The 15,609-nt window shown below is 39.8% G+C and overlaps 1 long non-coding RNA gene across 1 annotated transcript; it reads right to left on the bottom strand.

Annotated features, from left to right (window-relative positions):
- Nucleotides 1–1,679: 1,679 nt before the first annotated feature.
- Nucleotides 1,680–14,704, bottom strand: LOC107311102 (uncharacterized). Its single transcript, XR_004306833.2, has 5 exons — nt 14,625–14,704; nt 11,740–11,881; nt 6,119–6,268; nt 4,263–4,356; nt 1,680–3,143 (listed from the first exon to the last, which is right to left on the bottom strand). It is a non-coding gene; the product is annotated as an uncharacterized LOC107311102 (long non-coding RNA).
- Nucleotides 14,705–15,609: the final 905 nt, after the last annotated feature.

The raw sequence follows: 15,609 nt of genomic DNA, 5'->3' as shown, positions 1-15,609 counted from the left end.
AGCACAGCTTTGGCCACGTAGCATGAGATGGAGGCAGAAGGGGAAGCAGGGCAATGTGGAGAGAAGGTTCACTAATCCTGTTCAGGGAAAAAGTGTTTCATGTCACTCAACAGCATCTCCACAGAGCAGGTACAGTAGAAGCACTGACAGCTTCTAAAATGAATCACATCCAGTTGTCCTCCAGCAGGAAGAGGCTGGCTTTGACATGAAGCTTACAGGGGGGCTGAGATGAAAGCATGGGGAAGCGATCTCTGGGCTCCATGAAGGATTTTGCCTTCATCTGCCCTGTGAGGAGAGGGAAGAGGAATGCATTAACAGTCCTGACTGCACTCAACTAGCCTGTCCTTTCTGACCCCTTCACCAGGCAGTTCTGTGTCCCTTATTGCCTGCCTTTCAGAACTTAAACTTGTTCTCCCTGTTGCCAAAAATAAAGACAGAAATAACATCTGGGTTGAAAGCAGTTTCAACAGAAGGGAAAGCTGTGGAGGCAGAGTGATGATTCTTGCCACGTGACATAGTGTGCATCGCACCACAGCATGCCAGCAGATTAGTAGGTTTTGCAAACATTTGTACAGCATTGTTCTGTTTTTCTTTAGATGACATTTAGTCGGGCTCCTTTAATCACCAGGCTGCCTGAGTGGGATTTTCAGCAGTACAAGCATACACAAAGAGGTTAAACAACTCCCAGAGTCCATGGAACAGTCACCTGAGACATCAACAAAGTTAAATAAGAATACACTTAAATTAGATAGCAAACGTCTGTAAGCAATCACCTTCTCCAATGCAGAAATTAATAAACACCCAAAATCTATGTATCGTACATCTCACTAACAAAGAGAATCTGAAATGATGGAGAAAGAGGCTCTTCACATCACATACACCAATGATGAGAGATTATAATGCTTAACCTGAAGAAACGTTCCTTAACATGCATGTAATTCCTCATTCCTACACCAAGCCAGAGCACTGCAAAGTTCAGGGTATACAGCTGTGACCAAGGGCCTAAATCCTCCTCTCAGAAGACACTTGAGTCATGCTTTTAAAACACATAGGTGTCGAAGGTTAGAGATGGGCACCTGGATTGTTGCACATGGTATTTGGAGCTGTCCTGGAGGTTTATGCAGGACTTTTGCTGCAGCAAGCAGTCTGCTTGCTGCCATTCCATCTTGAACTGCAGCAGCAGCAATGTGTCTCTTCCACGGACTGTTGTCCTCCTCTTCTCGGAATCAAGTATCCCTTTAAAGAAGTAATTCTCTCCTCAGAAAGCAAGCAAACAACAGCAGTTTATGATGCTAAATGAATACACAGAGCAGCCCCTCACCCATCAGTGCTGAATAAATGCAGAGGTTCAGCTGCTGCTTTGTTTCAACTGTATTTCAACATCATGTTTTCCCCACTTTGGTGGATTAAAGATGGAAGGCTTTACAGAAGGAAGACATGGCTGTTAATGCAATGTAAACAATAAATAATAATAGAAAAGGGAAAGAAGACTGATTTATTGAAGGATATTCACTTCTACAAAGTAAATAACGGAACTTTCAATTTAAGTGGACATTTTTACTGCCAAATAAATCTCTTTGTGCAGATATGAGAGGAGGAGAGGCTTGCACATAGCACATAAAAAAAGCAAGTTTAGAAATTCAGATAATGCAAGTGAACACACAGAGCCAGACACTTGATTTATATCACCATAGGACTGTTTTTATAATCACCTGCCATTCAATAATAATAATAATAATACACAGCTGCCATTGAGTAATAACGATATACAGTAAGATATGGCAGAAATAAACAAATTGCTTTTGAGTAAACAAACAACAAAATAGCCACAGGCCTATCAGCAGGCCTTCACAACATGCAAAACTCACAAGGAACTGATATTTTCTTTGCTCAAGTAAAGACTTCTGAAGTAAGCTCCTGCGTTTATGCACTACTCCTATTTTTATGTTTCTAAATACCCTGTTCTGCCAAACTTTTGAATGCCCAGCAATTCTATTGGCAATTTCAGCACTGGATCAGTAGTTTACCTTTGCAGATTCTCGTGGAAACGGGTCTAAGGAGTGATCTGGACACGCACATCCAGAAACAGAGTTCAGGTATGCTCAGTATTGGCCACTGTTTCCCCCTTGTATTTGTTGTCCCGCTAATGGCCAAATCATTGCTACTGCACAGTAAATGCTGTAAGTGCAAATGCATATAAGAATGATTTTTGCAATTGCATGTTGTCTAAATCTGTCTGTATACTTTGACCCATCCAGTTTCTAGTGAAGATCACAGTAACCAGAGTTTCTTATCACTCCTTAGGGATGTTCAGGCCAAAAACCAAAGCTCCCTCCTTAGTATTCTTTGTTGAATTCTGCATTGCCATTCCTATACAGTACTGTGATAGTGATCATACAGTTTCACAAGCTATGTGGATACTTTCAATAACCCATGGCAAGGGAATTAGAAATCTACTCTCTTGAATTGTCACCAGATCCATCCTATGTATCTTCTTCCAGTGAAACAAATCTTATTTCTTTCTTCTCATTTTCCACAGTAAAAGTACAGTCAACACTCTCTGAAGCAACAGAGGATATATGGGTACACCTACACCACAGGAACTTGGGAGTGATTTGGGAAGTTTTACATCTGTGAAATAATTGAATTCACACATCAGTGAGTTTTATCTCCAAGGATGGCCACACAAACTGCTTGAGCTTGATTCCGAAGTGGTGAGATAGTACTGTGCTTATTAGATTTCCATCCAAACTGACTGACAGACTGACCTAACAGTTATATGAAATGTGATCTATCCCTCAGACTTGGAGTGAATTTTGACAGGTCGCAATTTTTTTTTCCTTAAAAATTAGTATTCCTTACCTTAACAGTAAGACCTAGCTAAGAGTATTCATTATCCAGATACAAATGCAGTATATCCTTCAAAATGTATAGTAACTTTTTTAATTCTTTGTTGATCTTTTTCAAGAGTTCTCTCTCTTTTGTGGCTGCACACAACAAACTGTACATGTTGCTGTAGCAAAATGGAGTGGATCGTGAACTTCTCTCTAGACCTGGAGCAGGCTTTGAAGTCAGAGAGTCCGCATGATGAAATTAAAATGCAATAGGACGTGAGTTCACTGAGTTCACACACCAGGGAAAATCTGTTTTAAGATTTGAAACTGAAGTTAAAAGCACAATAAAGATACAAATTCCTGCTAATCTGAAACTTTCTCTTTCTCACCTTGTCATAAAAGCCCTTTGTGCCTGTAACCACAGTCCCTTATCTTTCCTATGGACTCTGCCAAAAGGAAGCTGACACCTCATCAGAAGATATCTGGGGAGAATGGTACTACTTGAATCCTGCCTCTATCTTCAGAATGATATTTTAGTCTTCAAGGGATGGCAAAGGATTTCCACCAGCAGATGGATCAGCAGAAAATGTAACTGAGCAGCTCATAAACAAAATGTCCAGCTCGTAACAAGCTAGCTGCTTTTCTGTTTCATGTTCTTACTTTTAAGAAGCCAGCTGTAACTGTATCTTTCTTCTAATACCTATGAATTTAATTTTCCTAGCAGCTGCCCTAGAATTAGAACTGATTTAAGTATACAGTGTAAATGAAGATGAGTTTTCCCTTCACAACCTATCTCTGTTTTTGCCATGGCAGTTTCTTAATGTTGCTTAATTTTATGTTACTAAAAGTTACCTGCCCCATTTAGCAGAAAATTAGCTCTACAGTCATTCTAAGAGATCAGAGTAGGTAAAGAAAGTCACTTCTCAATAGAAGAGAGGTGATTCCACTTAGCTACTGTGTGGTAGAAACCTATAATGCATGTAGGACTTTGCAGGGTAAGACTTAGCAGGCTCCAGTTATGCTGCAGTAAAAGGTACCGGGCTGCATTAGAAACCTACATGTGGCCATTTATTTTGTGCTTCCTTATTCTTTAGCTATATTCCATTTTTCCAAGTGTTTAAATCATTCTTCTGTAAAACACATTTTGCACTTTTAAGATTTTTGCTCAGTGACTGGCTTTAACTACTTGCTATATTTGAGTGCCACTTTTTCTTGATGCTCCTTCACTGTTTTTTGATTCAAGGCAAACAGTTCAGTAAGAGACCAGGTATTGCTGAACAAAGGATAATGCAAAATGGATGGCAGGCAATTATGGTCTTTAGTCAGGAGTATCTTTTACTTCACATGCCACAGTCATTAAAAAATATCTTTCTTAAATACTTAAATAAAAATAAGACAGAGTTAGCAAACCACTTAAGCTGTGCTTACCTTTAAGCTTGTGGAAAGTGTTACAAATGTTAACAGGAGTAGTCATATGCCTGGAGTTAAGCATGCCTAGCTTCACTGGTTTCAGAGCCAAAACCTGTTTGCATTATAGTTTAGGAACAGCAAAGGACAGAGAACAAAAGGAACAGTTATTCAGAACTTGGACAAATAGCTGTAAATACATTTTTGGTGCTATTAAGCCAACTTTGGCTCTGCTCAGAACACAGTGACTGAACACACAGTCCTAATAATCACAGCTGAAAAACACAGACCATGGACGTTTATTGATTTAGACAAGATCACTCCTCACAGGAGAGAGTGCCTCTAGTTTTACAGACCTTTTAATTCCCTGTACACCATCCCCTTCCCTTTTACAAATCTCCTGCTGTGAAACTCTAATGCACTCTTGAGACACTGGAAATCAAGGAACTAACCCTGTAAATTGTCCATCAGCCAAAAGAGGAAGCAAATCCCAGGACCAAGGAGTTCAGTTGCTATCCATGTTATGGTTTTGCTCAAGGTATAAAGCAACAGTCACCACACACCCCTGGAAATCAAAATGCTATTGCAAGGCAGATGACAACTATAGGTTATTGTTCTTTTTATTGTGTTACTCTTTAGCCACATTTTCCCCCCAAAAAACACGAGTACCTCATATCTATTGTGTCCACTGGCCAGAAACACCACTTCTTATTTTAACTAAATCCAACATTCCATGCAAATGGAAATAATTTCTGCAGTACAGAAAGTCCTTGCAGAAAATACTGAAGCGATTAGTATTACGGAAAAGTGGAACTAATTACTGCAGTGATACAACAAAAGAAACAAAGCTAGAAATCAACTTCGTCCAATCCTTGTGAAAACTTTCACACATAGGCTTGGTCGCTATTCAGAAACTCACCAAAAGATCTAGTTTACTCCCTAAAAATGAGGTCTGCTAGCATAAACCTTACCTAGCAGTCAAACTTCATGTGAGCCTGAGGCAGAGACCTTTCATTGGCCCTTTGCTCCACGGTAAATTTCACCTTTGGAAAACAGAGGCCATAGGCTTGTCTGAACAACATGTGCTCCTTTTTTGAAGGAACACTGTCAAGGCTGCAGGGCCAACTCATTAACCTATCCCCCAGCAGTCCCATCTGGATGGTCTTATCTGTAGGAATTCAGTTCTTCATTTATTTTTTCAACCACAATTTGTGACAGAATTTCTTAAAGAGCAGACTGGTGACTTATTATTAGCACATGGGTAGGTCAGCACTCAGGTTGATATGCTGTTAACCAGCGTCCTAACATTCTGTGTTTAAAATCTCCAAAGGGATTTTGAACAGGTTGTAAAAAGTAGGATGTTGAATTCTTGAAGGTAAAAGCTTATGATGGGACTACTGTCGAAGCAAGTAATATTTTGTTCTGATAATCTATGAGAATTGCTTTGCAAAGACACACAGCTCATGCACACATGACTTTCTGACACTTCCCTTGTTAAAAGGGCTCTGATGACCAGCCTGTAATACTTCAGTTGTGCCACTTAGGGAACAATGAAAATATGAGCAAGCACTAAACTTTGAAAAAATACAGCCCATCCTGAAAAGGTAAAAAAAAAATAAAAGAGAGAGAAGCTGGGGTCAGGAGAGAGAGGAAGCATATACCCAGAAGAATACATACTCACTAAAGCATACACAGAACATTTCCTGCAGGCTATCAGAGCCACTAAATACTCCCATTCTTGTCATGGCCAAAATTCCAAGCACAGAGATGAGACCTGTAGAACCTCGATGGGAACACTGAGAAGAGAGGATCCCATTTTCTAACTGGGATGTCTGTCTGATCTTCACCACTCACAGCTTCCCAGTGGAAACACTCACCAAGTACTTGCATCCTCTATTGTTTACACTGTGTGCACAGCTGGCCACCACACCTCAGGAAATTATTCCTAATGGAGTAAAAATATGGAATCATCTCCAGAAAAGATTATCCACTTGCTTGCTTTCATCTTGCACAGAGCACTGAAAAGTCTGGAAAGAGATAAATGTCTGTTATATGGGGATTTACACATTTCATCCAGACAATTGACTTAAATTTCAAGCACAAAGCCAGAATTAATCATTTATCAAATTAATCTTCGTGATGTATTCAATGTCTAACCATAATACATTCAATTGCTTTCACAGTCTGCAGAGCACTGGGCAGGGAGAGAACACCTGTTAAGAATCAAGAAATAAAAAACAGGTATGCAGTGTGTTGAAGTTACAAACACTGGCCCCAGTCCTGCAAACGCTTGGCATGTAGTGAGCAGCAGCGTGAATGAAGCTACAGCTGGTCACCTTTGTGATCTGAACTTTTTCTACCTGCCTGAAGCAAAGATCACCTTCTTGACACCATAGAAAAGGATTAAACACTCAGCAATTCACTATTTCTGTCTTCCTAATGAAACAAAGGAGCAAGTGACGTTAACATGATTACCACATTAACTTAAATGGTTAGGATATCCAGCAGCCTCCTATCACCTTAAACACCAAGGAGTGCCTTGGTGTTTAATCATCACTGAGAAACAGTTCTTTGGATTGTCATTTTTTGTAATGCTCCTATCAAAAGCAAGTATTTTTTAAACACATTAATAATCACAGATCAGACATCTCTCCAGCCTCAGATAAGAAATCACTTTTTAAAGCAAGAACTTTTCCAGGTAGCTAATAGTCTTATTTTCTTTCTTGAATGAAAGAGAACAGTTATTCAAGTAATACTCTGATTTCAGAAGCACTAGTTAAAGCTCTAAAACCTCTGATAAAAAACAAAGACTTGATAGCAGCCTTCCAATATCTAAGGGGGAGTTACAGGAACAGACTGGGACAGACACGTTATTGGTGACAGAACCACAGGGGAAGGGGAAATGGCTTCAAGCTTGAAGAGGGTATATTTAGGTTAGGTATAAGGAAAAAGTCTTTTACAAGTGAGAGTGATGAGGCACTGGAACAGGCTGCCCAGAGAAGCAGTTGATGTCCTGGCCCTGGAGGCTTTGTCACAAGCAACCTGATCAAGATGTGCACATTCCTGTTCATTACAGGGGAGTTGGACTAGATGATATTTAATGGTCCTTTCCAACTCTAAGGATTCTATGATTCTATAAATAAGCATCTTTAAAGCTGGTTGTTTGTTTTTAATAATGCCTGACACAACAGAATCGTGATCAAAGAGGCTTTGTAGCATTTCTGTAATCGAGTTAATTGAATAACTAACTAGTAGGCCATTAATCATTAGTATCATTCTAAGAAGAGTTGAGGTACTCCACATTCATTCATCTGGAGTAACACAATAATTTCTATTCCAGACTTCAAAGATTGGTGCTGACCCACTGTAAGATAATGTTTTAATTACTCAAAAATTCAGAAATCTGGGTAGCAGAAAAACTGAACTCTACTCTGTCCATTTATAGTTGAGAATAGTTTTTATTTCAGATGGAAAGAATACAGAAGATCTGTACTAATAATTAGTAATTTGAAAAACAGCAAGAAGTGCAAGCTGGGCTATGCAAGATACAAATGCAGAGCTCCTTTGGCCTGACTCTTGCTTTCTTTTCTGAACTGCTGCTTCACTAAGTGGCAAGCAGCAGAGGTCAGAGGCCAAACGAAAAGGATAAGCGTCAATGGGAGACCCTGTGGTGCGACACAAGTGCATAGTGGTATATTGTCCACAGCCCATGAAGAACTTGTCAACAGCTCAGTGAGAATCCTTCAAAGGAGCGTCTACGGTTTCATTGCATCCCACTCCCTGGAGGCAGTGGCAGATACCCAGGGACACAACAGCTATACAAGCAAGATGGCTCTCCAGGAGCTCTGCTGTCTTCTGGTATTTATTTATCAGCATGCAGATTATAAGCAGAAAGCTCTTCCAAATAACTGGACAGTGATATTCAAGCAAGAAAACTGCTAGAAATAGGTTAGACTAAACATGAATTAAGACTTAGAAAGCTAGACCTGAAGAATAAAAATGAACATTTGTTGTAATGAATGAAGCTATATTACAGCCCTACAAAAGTCTTCTCATGACATCCGAGTGTCCAGTCTTTCCTTCTCCTGTCAAACCTAAACTTACCAAAGCATCACATCAGGCTTTGATGAGTAAGAATTTCCTTCAAAGGAAATAACAGAGTGTCCTTCTTAGGAAAAATTAATTATCAAGTTGTCCTCTGAAATGCAACCTCTCTAGTAGGCAAGCTCTCATTTAATTAGTTCTAATTACTGAAGTATCAAGGACAGAATAAAGAACATCGGCTGTTAAATGAAATTGGCCAGATTTTTCAGTCCTTGTACAGAATTAGCAGTTACTCTGCATAGAACAGAAGAAAATTTGGTCCATGGTTAAGATGAACCTTTGCATTTCTAGAATAATTAGTTAAAAAGTACACAGTACACAAACACATTGCCTTGGGTTCATACAGCTCCTAGAACAACCGAGTTAGAGCCCACAAAGGGGCTTTTAGACCTAACATCATACAAGTAATAAATTGTCATCCCTATTCTACTTTAGGAAGGAACTGGGACATAAAGTAAAGAGTGTCAAACTGTGTCCGTAACAGTATAGAAAATGAAGAGTGACTCCCCTTGTTCTTAGTGAATTCAAATGTTGTGGTTTTTCTGTTTTACCTCTCTAATCTCCCTTAATCATCATTTTAAACTAATAAAATATGCACATAAGGAAGATGGCCTTATGGATACTCAGTTGTTTTGATAATGTCACCTTACTCACCTCAGAGTATTCATCTTTCATCTCTAAAGATGAAATCCATGTTGAAAAGATTAGGTGTCATTGGAAAATGGTAAAAAGATAAACGTCTTTCCCTTCAGTGGTACCATGTGACTCTGAATAAATTACGTGAAAACAGATTTAGATGCTCGTGCCCTGAACTTATTCCTCCTTTGATAAGAAAACGTGCAAACATAATGATCTGGAGAAGAAAATGAAATTCCCAGGAATGGATCAAGTTCAGAACAAAAACAAAGGGGTTCTTCAAAAGCTAATCTCACAGAAGTCTGCATACAACATGATATTCTCTCAAGGTACAGATTTCTCTACCTGGCTGCTTAAGTATGCTTTCCTGTGCAGAGTGTAACAATGCAGAACCTTTTCTTTAAATTCAGTTAAAAGGTAACAAATTATCTTAAATCACAAAAGGAGAGAAACAAGATACCAGCCCATTAAATTAGAAGTGGTAGGAATCAGAGGAAAATCAGACAAACAGAGAGATGTCACTGATTATTGGCTATTAGATATATTTATTTTATGGAAAACCAGAATTAAGTCATTCATTTCTGAATAAACATGTGCAGATTCCCAAAGCATCCTCCCAATTAAAGGAAGTGAACTTTATCAGTAAACTGACCTGTAAATGAAGCCAACTGCCAAGAGCATTCCAAGGGGCATCACCTTAATGAAACAAGAGCTGGCAGCCCCCTTCCTGCTTTCTCTTAAGTCAGAAGAATATCAGCTGGCCCTTGAGATCTACAGATGCTCTTACTCTGAGGCTCCCCACAACCCACCACCTTCCATTCTGCTGTCAGCTGGACAAACCATGCCACCTTCCTATAGAAGGTGCCTGCAGAAAGGACCCCTGACTGCCAACTTAAAATGGAAAACACATCCCATTGAAGGTGGCCTTTTCTGGAGCCTGAGCTGTAACTTTTATTACAGCTTGAGAGGGGAAACAGCCTAACAAAAGAGAATTTATGTCAGGACATACAGATAGATAAAATGCCTGCAGATTGATATCTCTGCGGCCCATGCAGTTTCAGTTGGTTCCACATACAGATTGTTCAGGAAGTAACCACCAAATATTGAGTATGCATCATGCTAAAAACTGGTTACCTGGGCACATGCATGAGTCTAAAAAAGATAATTGTTAATAATTATATAAGACTACAAAGAGGAAACTCAAAATAACTTTTTCTTTCAATCCAAGATCATTCTCTCAAATAGAGGCTCTAAAACATACATAGACCTAAATTTCTCTGTCCTGGGTCACACTGATGACTGCTTTTCAACTCATATATTTTATTCTCTTATTTTTAATTTAACTAGTATATTTGTTGGTGATAAACATGAACTGTACTAATGCATTTCTCAAAATACAAAATATGACTAAAATAATCATGTCTTGCTTTTGCTGTTTCAGGAATGAAGCTGCATACGCATGATGTAAAAAATATATTAAGTAATCCAGTGTAATCTGGATAATTATTTTAAATGCCTACTCCAAACCCCTGAATGTGTCAGCCTCCAACTCTACTTCCTCTGTTTTTCAATCTGCAAGATCTGCAAGTAATTTAGTCTTGTTTTCACAGAGTGCAAAGACATTCCATTTGTTTACACTAGAGACAAATTTTACTCAATTGACGCAATTCCATTGATTAAATAATGGCTTTCTTCCTCATTTTAGGCAATTTCAGCCTTATATCATGACATAAAAGAGGTAAGTGATTGTCATCTGCGTTCATAATATGTGACGGGCAGATTATCAGGTATGAGCCTTATTGCCTAATGACAGGACCTTTTCAGGGACTGATTTAAGTCTGAATGCTCATAACTTGTTCTGAAAACTAGGCAGATGATTAAATAAGTCAACAAAGGGTCAACTATAGGCCAACTACAGGTGATTTAACTGGAGAAACCTCTATGAAATAAAGCAGATATAATTTGTCCAACTTACGCATTAAAAACACTGCCAATGACCAGCTTCTGTTTATCTGCCACCTTCGTGATAACATTTCTTTAAAAAGAGTATTGAATATGTCAGGATTGAAAAAAATAGTTACTTTTAGAAAGGGAAAACATGCAAGAACCTCCATATTCTTCCTCAGGATGGAGTTTTATCTTACAGGGAATAAAACACAAAATTAGCTGTTGTTTTTGAAGAAAATAACCCCCCTAGCAACCATAGTAAAAGGAATATCACTGGAATACTTTCACAGGAATAGCAGCATTTGCCCTAATGTGCTTCCATACTGCAAATCATGGTAACTTGAATTCACCCATCCTCAGGCGTTCTGGAACACTAGCAGATAAGATGGGCTTGGGAGGAGTCCTAAGCTTTTGGGGGAGCAGAGTGGTGGGTGCTGATGGTGACGGCAATAGACCACAAGAGAAGCTGTGTCAGCAGAGGGTCAGGTGGGGGATAGGGAAAGGTTCTGCATCAGAGGGTGGAGGGCATGGCACAGGCTGGCCAGGGCAGTGGGTATGGCCTTGAGCTGCCAGAGCTCAAGGAGCATTTGAACACCCTCAGACATATGGTCTGATTCTTGGGCGGAGCCAGGAGTTTGATGCAACAATTCTTATGGGTCCCTTCCAAATTGAGATCTTCTGTGATTCTAAGCTATCAGCCACAGTGTGCAAGCCCAAGGCCAGCCCCGTGCCTTGGCCCACTGGTGTTCTCTGTGTGAAGGCCAGGCACAGGAGTGGGGCTGAGCAGGGCAAGCACAGTGATTCTACTCACCTGTGCATCACCTCTAAGACTACCAGACACGGCGCTTTCAGTCTTATTTCAGTGAAGTACCAGTGACATCTAGTGGACAGCTTTTCTGTAGCCTTGTTTCTAACGGGGTAGAAAGGTGCTTCTTCAATTTCATTGAGGGAGGCTGCAAAGCAAAAACAGCAGGTTTAAAAGGGAACTTTAAGGATTTCCAAGTCCATCCACCTCTCCAGTGCAGATTCGACTGTACCTAAGCCTTTTCTATCAGACCCTCTCATAAATAGATTGCAAAACCCTTACGTGTGATGGAGCCATATCTGTGCCAGCCACGTTTCGTTATGAGTGCCTCAGCAACACCTTAGACTGTGAGACTGAGTGGCACTTTATGCCAGGTTATTGATGCCTCTATGCAATTATAAGTGTGTTTTCATGTCTAGGCTGAATTTCCTGCTGCACCATAGAACATATTTTCCCCTACGCTCCTGTCCTGTCCATGAGAAGCGTGAAGAACAGAGAATGCTTACAGCTCACCTACAGTTATCTGGGTGAACAACGTCAGCTTGATATACAAGTGTTCTAAATGGGTTTGCTGAAACTTAATGAGTTTCCTTTGCAACACATGCAGCTACAGCTTCTTAGAAGTGCATGCTTTATCCAAAACTAAGAAAGATGGTGCAGATGAAAAAGGGGGAAGGAAAAAAAGTCATCCCTGGCAACAGAACAAGCCAATCTGCAATATCTTACTCCAAAGAGAACAAACACAAAACTACACTACTCAATCTCAGGTTTGGATAGAGCTTCAAAAACAGCCCACTAAAAGCACACAATTCACTCTGAAGACCTTAGCACCAAAAGCTAAGATTTAGCAGAGATGCATGCAACGGTAGCAGGGATCTTTACAGCAGAAAATACAAAGCAGCTGCAGCTGTAAGCACAGCTTACCTGCATTTGTCTGTATCCAGCTAATCATTTCCTAAATAACACTGCTCAAATGATATTTCATTTCTCAAACCGTGGTACGGACTTGTTAGATTTCAGCAGTAATTCTGAACACTAAAAACATCTAAAAAAAAAAAAAAAAAGCTATAAAAACAACAGTAATTTATTTTCTGAATAAGATTCTACATAAGCACTTTACAGACACTCCTGAAACTTGCTTGGAAAACACAAAGCTTTTCTCAGGCAGCGTGCAGAGCCTGGCGGCTGAGGCTGCTGTGTGTGCTTCACACCACGCAGCAACATCTGCTAGCAGTTAATTTGCAAAATGGGAGACTGTCACCACAAAATGTAGACCTTTTAAAATAAACACAAGAAAAATATTACCAAGCAAAAATAAAAGCGCACAATAAATATAAGTGGGTGGTAGCTGCAAATGCTGGTATAGAGGATTTTATAGGGGATCAAACAAATCACCGCACTGAAACTGCCCACCACAGCTTCGCTTTCATGAGACTACTGTTGTCAGGCTGAGAGCTGGATCTCTCTCATCCCCTCCTTACCATTTTATCCTGTAAAATTGCCCTAATTACCTATTTGCTTCCATAGGATGGTAATATTAAAAATATAAACCTCAAAACCCAAATTTCCAAAGTACTCTGTCAGCAAGAAAGGCTCAATCTATCTTCTTTATGAGCTCTAACTATAGACAAGCGGAGAAATATGGTCTCAATATTAGATGAAATATGCCTTAAAAGCAAACTCAGAACTCACTAATCTTCAGTGGAAGGGTTGTTCTCTGATGGGCAAAATTACTTGCATTAATTTGAGCTGGAGAAAAAAAAAAAAAAACAAAAAAAAACCAAAGCTTTTCCTTATGACTTTGTACTTCTGAATATGAACCAAAAACCAAAATACATCTGCAATTTTGAGAAGGAAAAAACAAACATAGCAAACAATTAATTTTAAAATGTAAGGCAAAAATTGCAGCGGTCCAGGTAGTACCAATAGGCAAAGGTTGTATTGTGATCCTCTCTAAGTGAGGGTGAGTAGATGTTATGGTTGGAACTGTATTGAAAGAAATAATCAACTGTTGTATGTCATAAAGTCAGAAGTCACAAGCTGCTCCACATTCCACTGCTGTTTGCGTTTAACTGGGAACCTCATTGGCAAAATGAACTGTTCAGCTACCACTATCACTGTGAGGATGGGAACTCCCACATTGCTTTTTTCTCACAGTTTGGTGCTCTTAGAGATCTTTGCCCAAGTTACAAGAAAAAACTGTTGTGGCATCCTTAGTCATGAGAACATATCGCCTCATACAGACCTAAGCTCTAACAGCCAAGATAGTTGATTGATCACATGAGAAACTACATCATGAATTTTTGAAGTGAAGGGTTTCAATATTCTTTTTGCAAAATGAATACAGGGAAAGCCACTTTCATGGCTCCAGTGCCTGAACGCTACTCTCAGCTATGCAAGTTTTCTCTTGACTATGGGCAGAACTTTCAGGTGCTCCCAGCTCCTCACAGATGTTCACCCAATTCTGAGTCTCACCTCACAGAGGGAGCTGACAGAGTAATAAAAACAAAATTAGACATTCATTTGCATTTCATCCATCCTAGCCCCTGAGCTAACCCCAAAGGTGCAAGCTACACGTGAGTGAAGAGGGTCTCTTCTGTAGATGAAGGAGACATTTCATAGACACTCGAGGGAAGGGCCCTGCCTAGTGAGATTTCTTGCCCACTGAATCTACCACGAGCTGCAGGAAATGGTATTCCATGAAGCAAAAAGCTCACTTTTGCAGGCAATTGAAAGTACTGCAGCTGATAATACTCAGGTCAGATGTCAGAGGAGGACTGGTGCCAGAAGAGTGATATATGGCTGGCATGAAATGGCTTGGGGTGTCACCATCACCTTCCATCTGAAGATATCAAAAGACAGTTGGACACAAACAGATAACAACCACTCACACTTGGAGATGCAGGAATTCCAGAGCTTCCAAATATTTCTATCTCCAAGGTAGTTCCAACAAATTAACCCTTGTATAACCTGTAAGCATGCAAGTATATTTGGTTACTCACCAAGATCCTGACAAGCATTTTAACGTGTGCTTAACGACCAGTTTTTCTGTTAGATTTGATGAGGTGTACTAGTCTAAAGGTTCCTCTTCCTTCGATATGAGTAGACCTAGTAACACATTTCCCTCTGTTATAGAGTCGTGACAACTCCTGTGCCTCAAGGCTGCCCCAGTACTTCACAAAGCCCCTGATTAGCCAAGCCTGAGTTAACCACATTAAAGTTATACTGCTTTCCTGCTCCTGCTCCTCCATTGTCACAATTGCAGCTACTCATCCACCTTCATGTTTGCTTTTATGTTAGGTGAGTTCAGAGCACGACATCCCCTCAGGCCCCTCAATACTTGAAATGTTTATGTGCAGGAATAACTCTCTGCCATCTGACCAAGCTGAATTAGAGCTCACTTGACTGAGCCTCTTGTATTTCATAGCAGTGATTTTTAAACCAAAGCTGTCCATATGGGAACCATGCTGTGAGTTGGCTGTTATTTTGCCTATAATTCTTAGGAATCCTAGGTCGGGAATAGCACATAATTTAACTGTTTTACTAGAAATTCTCACTGTCCTTTTATTACTACAAAATAAAGTTGATGATTCAGCCAAGCATATAACTTTAGCAGTCTGGCTGTAATTGGCTAAGGGGTTGGACTCTTTCAGACTGGGCGTAGACATCACACATCCATACAGAGAACTGGGAGTCTTCTCACCATGGTAAAATCAGTTCCCTGGTGGTTTATCCAACTTCTAAGATCTACAACTCCAGATCTTTATATCCCTGCTCCACATTGCTTCTCCATAAACTGCACGGCTATGTATTTTCATAATTAGAAATCATCTTGCACATTTCTCCTCAATTATTCCAAGTAGGCAATTCTCAAAA

This window comes from Coturnix japonica, chromosome 3 (assembly GCF_054131305.1).
Source record: "Coturnix japonica strain WE chromosome 3, WE-NBRP24, whole genome shotgun sequence".
Lineage (NCBI taxonomy): Eukaryota > Metazoa > Chordata > Aves > Galliformes > Phasianidae > Coturnix > Coturnix japonica.
This window is presented reverse-complemented; position numbering and strand designations above follow the sequence as displayed.